The 12,503-nt window shown below is 35.5% G+C and overlaps 1 protein-coding gene across 1 annotated transcript in view; it reads left to right on the plus strand.

Moving 5' to 3' along the window:
* The window catches only part of CSMD2 (CUB and Sushi multiple domains 2), a 668,027-nt gene that overhangs the window by 579,120 nt on the left and 76,404 nt on the right, over nt 1–12,503 (plus strand). The gene's annotated exons all lie outside the window — the stretch shown is intronic.

The following is a 12,503-nucleotide window of genomic DNA, read 5'->3' on the forward strand; positions in this document are numbered from 1 at the left end:
TTATAATTTTAGCTCTTACATTTAGGACTGTATCTATTTTGAGTTAATTTTTATGTATAGTGTGAGGTAGGGGTCCAACTTCATTATTTTGCACATGGATATCCAGTGGTCCTGGCATCACTTACTGGAAAGACTATCACTTACTGGAAAGACCCATTGAATTGTTTTGGTACCCTGTTGAAATCTATTGACTATAAATTTGGGGTTTTATTTCTTCATCCTCAATTCTATTTTCTTGATCTATAAGTCTATCCTTAGCCAGTACCACACTATCTTGATTACTGTAGCTTGGTCATATGTTTTGAAATCAGGAAGTGTGAGTCCTCCAGCTTTGTTCTTCTTTTTCAAGATTATTTTGGATATGCTGGATCTGCTGAATTTCCATATGAATTTTAGGATCAACTTATCAATATCTACAAAGAAACCAACTGGGGTTTTTGTAGAGATTGAGTTGAATCCATAGACCAGTCTGGGTCTCACTGCCATCTTAACAATATTAGGTCTTCCAATCCATGAATATAGGAAGTTTTTCCATTCATAACCTCTTCAGTGTACAACTTTCTTTTACATTTTGCCTTTTTCTTCTCTTTTCTGCTTCAGCTAATGCCTTGTCCAATGATGTCCTAGTCTCCTATGACAAAGATCAGACATTTTTCTATCAGCTCAGAAGCTTGCTATAGCAACATAGAAAATTTGGTGAAATTCAAACCTAAAAACATCACAGTGCAATTATAGAACGTCAAGGATAAAGATAAAATGTTAAAACCATCATGGAGAAAAGATAAATCAGACTCATAGCATTATTGCATCAACGATAATACCTATCAAAAGATAAAATGCAGCAGGAAAAATAATTGTAAACTGAACTTCTAAACCCAGCCAAATTATCAATTAAGAGTGAGAATGAATTAATGAAATCTTCAGACACACAAGGACTAAGTTACTACCTTACTAAAAGCATAATTAAAGGATACACTTCAGTGCATTAGTCAGGATAGGATAGGCATATGCTGCAATAACAAGCAATCCCCACATCTCAGTGGCTTAACACAACAAAAGTTTATATCTTCTTCTGGCAAAATTTTCTGTAGTCCAGGTAACTCTATAGAGCTGATAACTCAGTGATCCAGGCTGCTTCAATCTTGTGCTGCCATCTGAAAACTAGGCCCCTGCCTCCATCCTCCATTGCAGCAGAGGAAGAAAGAGAACGGACATTCACATAAGGGCTTTTCACTTCCTCAGCCCCAAAGTGACACACATTATTCTACTCACATCTAACTGGCCAGAAATAGGCACATGGATGGAAAGTGAAGTTTTTTTTATGCTCAGGAAATAAAAGAAAGTCTGATACTGGTAAACACCAGAAATATCCACCACATTCAGCAAGAAAAAGATGAATACAGGTAGAATGATTCAGATGCAAAAATTAACAATAAGCTAAGAAATCAGTAAAATATGGTAGTAAATCTAAAATATATTGACTGTAGAAAATAAAAAATCTGAAGACAATTTGAGAAATAAATGACATTGGAGAACCTATTTTAAAGAAAGAAAAAGAGCTGAGGACCCTTTCCTGCTGAGGAAAGCCATAGATATTGATTAACCATGTACATTATTAAAAATATATACATTTAAATACAATGTTTAAATCTCTGCATAGTTTTCTTAAAGTATGTATGTCCATAGTATGTGTAAGTTCTAAATTCATAACCAAAAATAAAGAGAATAAAGTAAATTTGGTTAATCAAATGGGAAACATTGAAGGAGAAAAATATATTTTAAATCATGGTAAACAGAAAATACAAAATGAGGTAGCAAAACTAAGTGCAAGGGCTTCCCTGGTGGCACAATGGTTAAGAATCTGCCCACCAATGCCGAGGACATGGGTTTCAGCCCTAGGTCCAGGAAGATCCCACATGCCACGGAGCAACTAAGCCCGTGCACCACAACTACTGAGCCTGCGCTCTAGAGCCTACAAGCCACAACTAGTGAAGCCACGTGCCACAACTACTGAAGCCCGCGTGCCTAAAGCCCATGCTCCGCAACAAGAGAAGCCACCGCAATGAGAAGCCCACGCACCACAACAAAGAGTAGCCCCTGCTTGCCACAACTAGAGAAAACCCAAGCACAGCAACGATGACAATGTTTAATAAATTTATTTATTTAAACAAAAAACCATGTGCAAATATATGTGCAACCATGATAAATATAATTGAATCCAACTGCTAATTAAAGGTCAGAGATTTTCAGATTGGTTAAATTTTAAAAGTCTAATTATAAGCTTTCCATGACCTTAGAATTGAATATATTCATTTGCCTCTCTAAGGTCATAGCTAGAAAGGTGTCACTCATCCCTGGTATGAAGCAAAATGTTAAAAAAAAAAATAGATAGCAAGTACTAACCTCTAAAATCTGGTGTAGCAAAGCTAATAACAGACAAAATAGAATTTAAGGCAGAAAGCATTAAAAGACATAAAGAGGGGTATTTCATGCTGGTAAACATAATCTACCAAGAATATATAATAGTCATAAACTTCTGTGCACCTAAGAATAGTATTGAAATGTATAAAGGGAAAATTCATAGAATTACAGGGAGACAGGGACAAATTCACAATTACAGTGGTAGACTTCAACACATCTCTTTCAATGACAGACCAAGAATAAGTAGTTAACATAAAATATTTGCAAAATATAGTTATATTACTGAACTTTTGTTGCAAAAACACCATGCCAAAATTTAGAGGCTTTAAACAGTAATTATTTATTTTCTACAAAAGTTGTACTTTAAATATAAGTACCAGATAGATTGCAAGGGAAAGAAGAGAAAAAGATATGCCATACAAATGGGAAACATAAAGAAATTTCAAATAATACTGCAATCAAGGAGTATTACCAAAAATAGAGATATTTAGAAATGACAAATAAGCTAACTACATTAAAAAAGATATACAAGTGTATATGCAGATGATAAAAGAGATTCAAAACACATAAAGGAAAAATCAACAGAACTGAATGTAAAAAGTAAAGACAAACTACAGAATAAGAGAAGATATTCAGAGTATGTATATTTTTTAAAAGGCCTTATACCTAGACTATGTAAAGAACTTTTACAACTCAGTAATAAAATAATCCAATGAAAATATGTACAAGAGACTTGAACACTTTGTAAAATAAGGTATGAATGGCCAATAAGTATATGAAAACATGCTCAACATCATTAGTCATAAGGCAAATGCAAATTAAACCATAATGAAATATTACTATGCACCCCCTAGAATAGCTTAAATTTAAGACTCACCATACAAAGTGTTAAAAAGGATGTGGAACAAATAGAATTTTCATACATTGCTGGTTGGGATGTAAAATCATACAGTCACTTTGGAAAACCGATTGGAAGTTTCTTTTAAAGATAAATTCCCCTACACTATCACCTGGCAATTCTACTCCTAGTTATTTATCAAAGAGAAATGAAAACCCATATCCATAAAAAGACTGTTATATGAATTTTGTAATAATCCCAAACTGGAAACAACCCAAGTGTTCATCACTAGGAGAATAAATAAGCAAATTGTCCTATGATTGCTACAGAATAATAAAAACAAAGGAAATAGTGATACATAAAACAGCATGAGTTGACTCTTACAAAAATTATGTTTAGCAAAAGAAACCAGACACAAAAATAATGCATATATGTTTCCAACTACATGAAGCTCTGGTACGCAAAACTACTGCTTATAGAAATAGCATCATTGCTTTCCTGGAGCATTGGGGCAGGTCATACTGATTGCAAAGGGGCATAAGAGAATTTTCTGGGGCAACGGAAATAATCTATATCCTGACTGTGGTAGTGGTCACACAGATACATACATTAGCCAAAACTCATTAAATTGTGTACCTAAAATGTGTGCATTTTATTGTACATAAATTATATCTCTGAGTTTTTGAATTTTAAAAAGAAATTCATGAGTTATAAGCAGAAAAACAGGCTTACTGGTAAAGTAAAAAGAAGTACCTGAAATAAAGAGTAGCAAAATAATCAAACCATTAGGTAAGTTAAACAAAGGGAAAAAGCAGGAGCTTACAAAAATAAAAAAGGAAGAGTGGAATATAACCGTTGAACCAAGGAAATTTTTAAATTATGAGACTATTTTGGACATATCTATGCCAAAAAATTAATGATATGAATGAATTTCTAGGAAGCTATAATTTAATAAAATTGACCCCAGTAGAGAGAGAAAGTTTATACTTTCAATATTCTCTTTAAAAAGGTGGGGAGAATGGTTTCAGAGGAAGCCCCACCAAAAACATCAAGACTAGATGGTTTCACGGAAGAATACTACTAAATCTTCAAAGGCCAGATATCTCAAGCATAGGAAAAACAAAAAGCAAAAAAACTTGTAAACACTAATGCCTAAATCTGATAACGTTGCACACAAAAAGGCAAACCTATGGACCCATCTCATTTGAGAGAGCATGCCCTGTTTCCCCCTCATGGAGGCAGATTCAAGTAGAAGGTAAAAAGCTTGAAAGAGACCTGCTACTGGAAGGAGCAGACCATAAGGCCTGGGGAACTTAATTATCACCACACCTCAGTGACCTGTGCTGGCTGTCAGGTTAGTGAAATCTGGAACATTTCAAAAGCCAGGCTGGTTTCCTCCTTAGAAGCCATTCTTATATAATTCCAATGTTGCTTCTCCATTTCTTCTAAGTCCCACACTGACCATCTTCCTTAGGGTGATATGTTTATCTTTAGATATCTTTTCCTTTAATCAAATTATAATTGACTTACAATATTACATTACTTTCAGGTACACAGCATAGTGGTTTGATCTTTTTATAGATTATGCACCATACAGTTATTATAATATTATTGAGTATATTCCCCATGCTGTATATCACATCCCTGGGCCTTCTCTATTTCCTAACTGGCAGTCTGTACCTCTTAATCACCTTCAGCTCTTTTCCCAACTCCCCATCCCTCTGTTCTCTGGCAACCACCACTTTGTTCTCTGTATTTGTTAAGTCTGTTTCTGTTTTGTTATATTTGTTAGTTTGTTTTGCTTTTCAGATTTCATATGTAAGTGAAATCATACAGTATTTTTCTTTAACTGTCTGATTTATTTCACTTAGCACAATACCATCCAGGTCCATCCATGTTGTTGCAATTGGCAAGATTTCATTCTTTTTTATGGCTGAGTAATATTCCATTGTGTATATATACCACTTCTTCTTTATCCATTCACCTATCGATGGACACTAAGGTTGCTTCTATATCTTGGTTATTGTAAGTAATGCTGCAATGAACATTGGGATGCATATGTCTTTTCGAATTAGTGTTTTCATTTTCTTCAGCTAAATACCCAGAAGTGGAATTGCTGGATCATATGGTAGTTTTATTTTTAATTTTTTGAGGGAACTCCATGCTGTTTTCCATAGTGGCTGCACCAATTTACATTCTCACCAACAGTGCACAAGGGTTCCCTTTTCTTCACATCCTCACCAACACTTGTTGTTTCTTGTCTTTTTGATGATTGCCATCGTGACAAGTGTGAGGTGGTATCTCACTGTGGTTTTGGTTTGCATTTCTCTAATAATTAGTGATGTTGAGCATCTTTTCATGTGCCTATTGGCTATCTGTATGTCTTCTTTGGAAAAATGTCTGTTCAGGTCCTCTGCCCATTTTTAATCAGATTATTTGTTTTTTCTGATATTAAGTTGTATGAGTACTTTACATATTTTGGATATTAATCCCTTATCAGGTATATCACTTGTAAATATCTTCACCCATTCAGTACGTTGCCCTTTCATTTTTTTTAAATATCTTTATTGGATTATAATTGCTTTACAATGTTGTGTTAGTTTCTGGTGTACAACAAACTGAATCAGCTATATGTATACGTGTATCCCCATATTCCATCCCTCTTGCATCTCCCTCCCACACTCCCTATCCCACCCCTCTAAGTGGTCACAAAGCCACAAGCTGATCTCCTTGTGCAATGCAGCTAATTCCCACTAGCTATCTATTTTAGATTTGGTAATGTACATATGTCAATGCTACTCTCTCAGTTCATCCCAGCTTACCATCCCCCTTCCACTTGTCCACAAGTCCATTCTCTATGTCTGCATCTTTATTCCTGTCCTACTGCTAGGTTTGTCAGAACCATTTTTTTTTTTTAGATTCCATATATATGTGTTAGCATACAGTATTTGTTTTCTCTTTCTGACTTACTTCACTCTGTATGACAGACTCTAGGTCCATCCACCTCACTACAAATAACTCAATTTCATTTCTTTTTATGGCTGAGTAATATTACATTGTATATATGTGCCACATCTTCTTTATCCATTCATCTGTCGATGGACACTTAGGTTGCTTCCATGTTCTGGCTATTTTAAAGAGTGCTGCAATGAACATTGGGGTACATGACTCTTTTTGAATTATGGTTTACTCAGGGTATATGCCCAATAGTGGGATAGCTGGGTCATATGGTACTTCTATTTTTAAGTTTCTTAAGGAACCTCCATACTGTTCTCCATAGTGGCTGTATCAATTTACATTCCCATGAACAGTGCAAGAGGGTTCCCGTTTCTCCACACTCTCTCCAGCATTTATTGTTTGTAGATTTTTTTGATGATGGCCATTCTGACCGGTGTGAGGTGATACCTCACTGTAGTTTTGATTTGCATTTCTCTGATGATTAGCGATGTTGAACATCCTTTCACGTGTTTGTTTGCAATCTGTATATCATCTTTGGAAAAATGTCTGTTTAGGGCTTCTGCCCATTTTTGGATTGGGTTGTTTCTTTTTTTGATATTGAGCTACATGAGCTGCTTGTATATTTTGGAGATTAATCCTTTGTCATTGCTTCGTTTGCAAATATTTTCTCCCATTCTGAGGGTTGTCTTTTCGTCTTCTTTATGGGTTCCTTTGCTGTGCAAAAGCTTTTAAGTTTCATTAGGTCCCATTTGTTTATTTTTGTTTTTATTTCCACTTCTCTAGGAGGTAGGTCAAAAAGGATCTTGCTGTGATTTATGTCATAGAGTGTTCTGCCTATGTTTTCCTCTTAAGAGTTTTATAGTGTCTGGACTTACATTTAGGTCTTTAATCCATTTGGAGTTTATTTTTGTGTATGGTGTTAGGGAGTGTTCTAATTTCATACTTTTACAAGTAGCTGTCCAGTTTTCCCAGAACCACTTATTGAAGAGGCTGTCTTTTCTCCATTGTATATTCTTGCCTCCTTTATCAAACATAAGGTGACCATATGTGCGTGGGTTTATCTCTGGGCTCTCTATCCTTTTCCATTGATCTATATTTCTGTTTTTGTGCCAGTACCGTACTGTCTTGATTACTGTAGCTTTGTAGTATAGTCTGAAGTCAGGGAGCCTGATTCCTCCAGCTCTGTTTTTCTTTCTCAAGATTGCTTTGGCTATTTGGGGTCTTTTGTGTTTCCATACAAATTGTGAAATTTTTTGTTCTAGTTCTGTGAAAAATGCCAGTGGTAGTTTGACAGGGATTGCATTGAATCTGTAGATTGCTTTGGGTAGTATAGTCATTTTCACAATGTTGATTTTTCCAATCCAAGAACATGGTATATCTCTCCATCTGTTTGTACCATCTTTACTTTCTTTCATCAGTGTCTTATCGTTTTCTGCCTACAGGTCTTTTGTCTCCTTAGGTAGGTTTATTCCTAGGTATCTTATTCTTTTTGTTGCAGTGGCAAATGGGAGTTTTTCTTTAATTTCTCTTTCAGATTTTTCATCATTAGTGTTTAGGAATGCAAAAGATTTCTGTGCATTAATTTTGTATCCTGCTACTTTACCAAATTCATTGATTAGCTCCTGTAGTTTTCTGGTAGCATCTTTAGGATTCTCTATGTATAGTATCATGTCATCTGCAAAATCTGACAGTTTTATGTCTTCTTTTCCAATTTGGATTCCTTTTATTTCTTTTTCCTTGCTGACTGCTGTGGCTAAAAAACTTCCAAAACTATATTGAATAATAGCTGTGACAGTGGGCAACATTGTCTTTTTCCTGATCTTAGAAAAAATGGTTTCAGTTTTTCACCATTGAGAACAATGTTGGCTGTGGGTTTGTCATATATGGCCTTTATTATGTTGAGGTAGGTTCTCTCTATGCCCGCTTTCTGGAGAGTTTTTATCATAAATGCGTGTTGAATTTTGTCAAAAGCTTTTTCTGCATCTATTGAGATGATCTTATGGTTTTTAACCTTCAATTTGTTAATATGGTATATCACATTGATTGATTTGCGTATATTGAAGAATGCTTGCGTTCCTGGGGTAAACCCCACTTGATCATGGTGTATGATCCTTTTAATGTGCTGTTGGATTCTGTTTGCTAGTATTTTGTTGAGGATTTTTACATCTATGTTCATCAGTGATATTGGCCTGTAGTTTTCTTTTTTGTGACATCTTTGGTTTTGGAATTAGGGTGATGGTGGCCTCGTAGAATGAGTTTGGGAGTGTTCCTCCCTCTACTATATTTTGGAAGACTTTGAGAAGATAGGTGTTAGCTCTTCTCTAAATGTTTGATAGGATTCACCTGTGAACCCATCTGGTTCTGGGCTTTTTTTCATTGGAAGATTTTTAATCACAGTCTCAATTTCAGTGCTTGTGACTGGTCTGTTCATATTTTCTATTTCTTCCTGGTTCAGTCTTGGATGGTTGTGCTTTTCTAAGAATTTGTCCATTTCTTCCAGGTTGTCCATTTTATTGGCATATAGTTGCTGGTAGTAATCTCTCATTATCCTTTGTATTTCTGCAGTGTCAGTTGTTACTTCTCCTTTTGCATTTCTAGTTCTGTTGATTTGAGTCTTCTCCCTTTTTTTCTTGATGAGTCTGGCTAATGGTCTATCAATTTTGTTTATCTTCTCAAAGAACCAGCTTTTAGTTTTATTGATCTTTGCTATCATTTCCTTCATTTGTTTTTCATTTATTTCTGTTCTGACATTTATGATTTCTTTCCTTCTGCTAACTTTGGGGGATTTTTGTTCTTTTTTCTCTAATTGCTTTAGGTGTAAGGTTAGGTTGTTTATTTGAGATGTTTCTTGTTTCTTGTGGTAGGATTCTATTGCTGAAAACTTCCCTCTTCGAACTGCTTTTGCTGCATCCCATAGGTTTTGGATCGTCGTGTTTTCATTGTCATTTGTTTCTAGGTATTTTTTGATTTCGTCTTTGATTTCTTCAGTGATCTCTTGGTTGTTTAGTAGCATATTGTTTAGTCTCCATGTGTTTGTACTTTTTACAGTTTTTTCCTATAATTGATATCTAATCTCATAGATTTGTGGTTGGAAAAGATACTTGATACAATTTCAATTTTCTTAAATTTGCCAAGCCTTGATTTGTGACTCAAGATATGATCTATCCTGGAGAATATTCCATAAGCGCTTGAGAAGAAAGTGTATTCTGTTACTTTTGGATGGAATGTCTTATAAATATCAATTAAGTCCATCTTGTTTAATGTATCATTTAAAGCTGGTGTTTCCTTATTTATTTTCAATTTGGATGATCTGTCCATTGGTGAAAGTGGGGTGTTAAAGTCCCCTACTATTATTGTGTTACTGTCGATTTCCCCTTTTATGGCTGTTAATATTTAAATGCTTTATGTATTGAGGTGCTCCTACGTTGGGTGCATAAATATTTACAATCATTTATCTTCTTCTTGGATTGATCCCCTGATCATTATGTTGTGTCCTTCTTTCTCTCTTGTAATAGTCTTTATTTTAAAGTCTATTTTGTCTGATATGAGAATTGCTACTCCAACTTTCTTTTGATTTCCATATGTGGAATATCTTTTTCTATCCCCTCACTTTCAGTCTGTGTGTGTCCCTAGGTCTGAAGTGGGTTTCTTGTAGACAACATATATATGGGTCTTGTTTTTGTATCCATTCAGCCAGTCTGTGTCTTTTTGTTGGATCACTTAATACATTTACATTTAAGGTAATTATCGATATATATGTTCCTATTACCATTTTCATAATTGTTTTGGGTTTGTTTTTGTAGGTCTTTTTCTTCTCTTGTGTTTCCTGCCTAGAGAAGTTCCTTTAGCATTTGTTGTAAAGCTGGTTTGGTGGTGCTGAATTCTCTTAACTGTTGCTTGTCTGTAAGGGTTTTAATTTCTCCATCAAATCTGAATGAGATCCTTGCTGGGTGGAGTAATCTTGGTTGTAGGTTTTTCCCTTTCATCACTTTAAATATGTCCTGCCATTCCCTTCTGGCTTGCAGAGTTTCTGCTGAAAGATTAGCTGTTAACCTTATGGGGATTCCCTTGTGTGTTATTTGTTGCTTTTCCCTTGCTTCTTTTAATATTTTTTCCTTGTATTTAATTTTTGATAGTTTGATTAATATGTGTCTTGGCATGTTTCTCCTTGGATTTATCCTGTATGGGACTCTCTGCACTTCCTGGACTTGATTGACTATTTCCTTTCCCATATTAGGGAAGTTTTCAACTATAATCACTTAAAATATTTTCTCAGACCCTTTCTTTTTCTCTTCTTCTTCTGCAACCCCTATAATTCGAATGTTGGTGCATTTAATGTTGTCCCAGAGGTCTCTGAGACTGTCCTCAATTCTTTTCATTCTTTTTTCTTTATTCTGCTCTGCAGCAGAATTATTTCCACTATTTTATCTTCCAGGTCACTAATCCATTCTTCTGCCTCAGTTGTTCTGCTATTGATCCCTTCTAGAGAATTTTTAAGTTCATTTATTGTGTTGTTCATCATTGTTTGTTTGCTCTTTAGTTCTTCTAGGTCCTTGTTAAACATTTCTTGTATTTTCTCCATTCTATTTCCAAGATTTTGGATATCTTTACTATCATTATTCTGAATTCTTTCTCAGGCAGAATGCCCATTTCCTCTTCATTTGTTTGGTCTGGTGGGTTTTTACCTTGCTCCTTCATCTGCTGCATATTTCTCTGTCTTCTCATTTTGTTTAACTTACTGTGTTTGGGGTCTCCTTTTCACAGGCTGCAGGTTCGTAGTTCCTGTTGTTTTTGATGTGTGCCCCCAGTGGGTGAGTTTGGTTCAGTGGCTTGTGTAGGCCTCCTGGTGGAGGGGACTGCTGCCTGTCTTCTGGTGGGTGGGGTTGGATCTTTTCTTTCTCATGGGCAGGGCCGCGTCTGGTGGTGTGTTTTGGCATGTCTGTGAACTTAGTATGACTTTAGGCAGCCTGTGTGCTAACGGGTGGGTTTGTGTTCCTGTCTTGTTAGTTGCTTGGCATGGGGCATCCAACACTGGAGCTTGCTGGCTGTTGGGGGGATCTGGGTCTTAGCATTGAGATGGAGATCTCTGGGAGAGCTCCCACTGATTGATATTACATGGAGCCACGAGGTCTCTGGTGGTCCAATGTCCTGAACTCGGCTCTGCCACCTCAGAGAATCAGGCCTGACACTGGACCAGAGCACCAAGACCCTGTCAGCCACACGGCTCTGGGAGCTCAGGCAAAGTCACCAGGAATCATCTCCAAATGTTAAAGACTTTCAGCTTACTAACCAAGAGGAAATGCCTGCCCTTTCATTTTTGTTGATGGTTTCCTTTGCTGTGCCAAAACTTTTTAGTTTGATATGGTCCCATTTGCTTATTTTTGCTTTTGTTGCCCTTGCCTGAGGAGACAGATCCAAAAACATATTGCTAAGACTGATTTCAAAGTGTATACTACCTATGTTTTCTTCTAGGAGTTTTATGGTTTCAGGTCTTAGATTTAAGTCTTTAATCCAGTTTGAATTTATTTTTGTATATGATGTGAGAAAATGGTCTAGTTTTATTCTTTTACATGTAGCTGTCCAGTTTTCCCAATACCACTTCTTGAAGAGACTGTCTTTTCCCCATTGTGTATTCTTGCCTCTTTTAGGATAGATTAATTGCCCATATATGTGTGGACTTATTTTTCTCTATTCTGTTCCATTGATCTATGTGTCACTTTTTGTGCCAGTACTATACTGTTTTGATTACTGTAGCTTTGTAGTATAATTTGAAGTCAGGAAGCATGATAACTCTAGCTTTGTTGTTCTTTCTCAAGATTGCTTTGGCTATTCAGGGTCTTTTGTGCTTCCATACAAATTTTGAAGTTATTTGTTCTAGTTCTGTGAAAAATGCCATGGGTATTTTGATAAGGATTGCATTGAATCTGTAGATTGCTTTAGGTCGTATAGACATTTTAATAATAGTAATTCTTCCAGCCAATGAACACAGAATATCTTTCCATTTATTTGTCTCATCTTCAATTTCTTTCTAGATATCTTAGTACTACTAATCAGGTCACAGCCACGCTCTGCTGTTTCCTTCTGTTCCTGGTGTAATTATCATCATCATCTCTATAATTTATGGAGGCATGCCATACATATATTATTTAGTATAATATGGTAATATATTATATTATAATATTTAATCTTATTAAGATTATATATTATAATAATAAAATAATCTTAATTTATTAAGATTAAAATAATCTTTAAAGATTAAAGAATAATCTTTAATCTTTTAATCTTT

This window comes from Aethalodelphis obliquidens, unplaced genomic scaffold (genome assembly GCF_003676395.1).
Source record: "Aethalodelphis obliquidens isolate GAN/ISIS:26980383/991018 unplaced genomic scaffold, ASM367639v1 scaffold9, whole genome shotgun sequence".
Classification (NCBI taxonomy): Eukaryota; Metazoa; Chordata; class Mammalia; order Artiodactyla; family Delphinidae; genus Aethalodelphis; species Aethalodelphis obliquidens.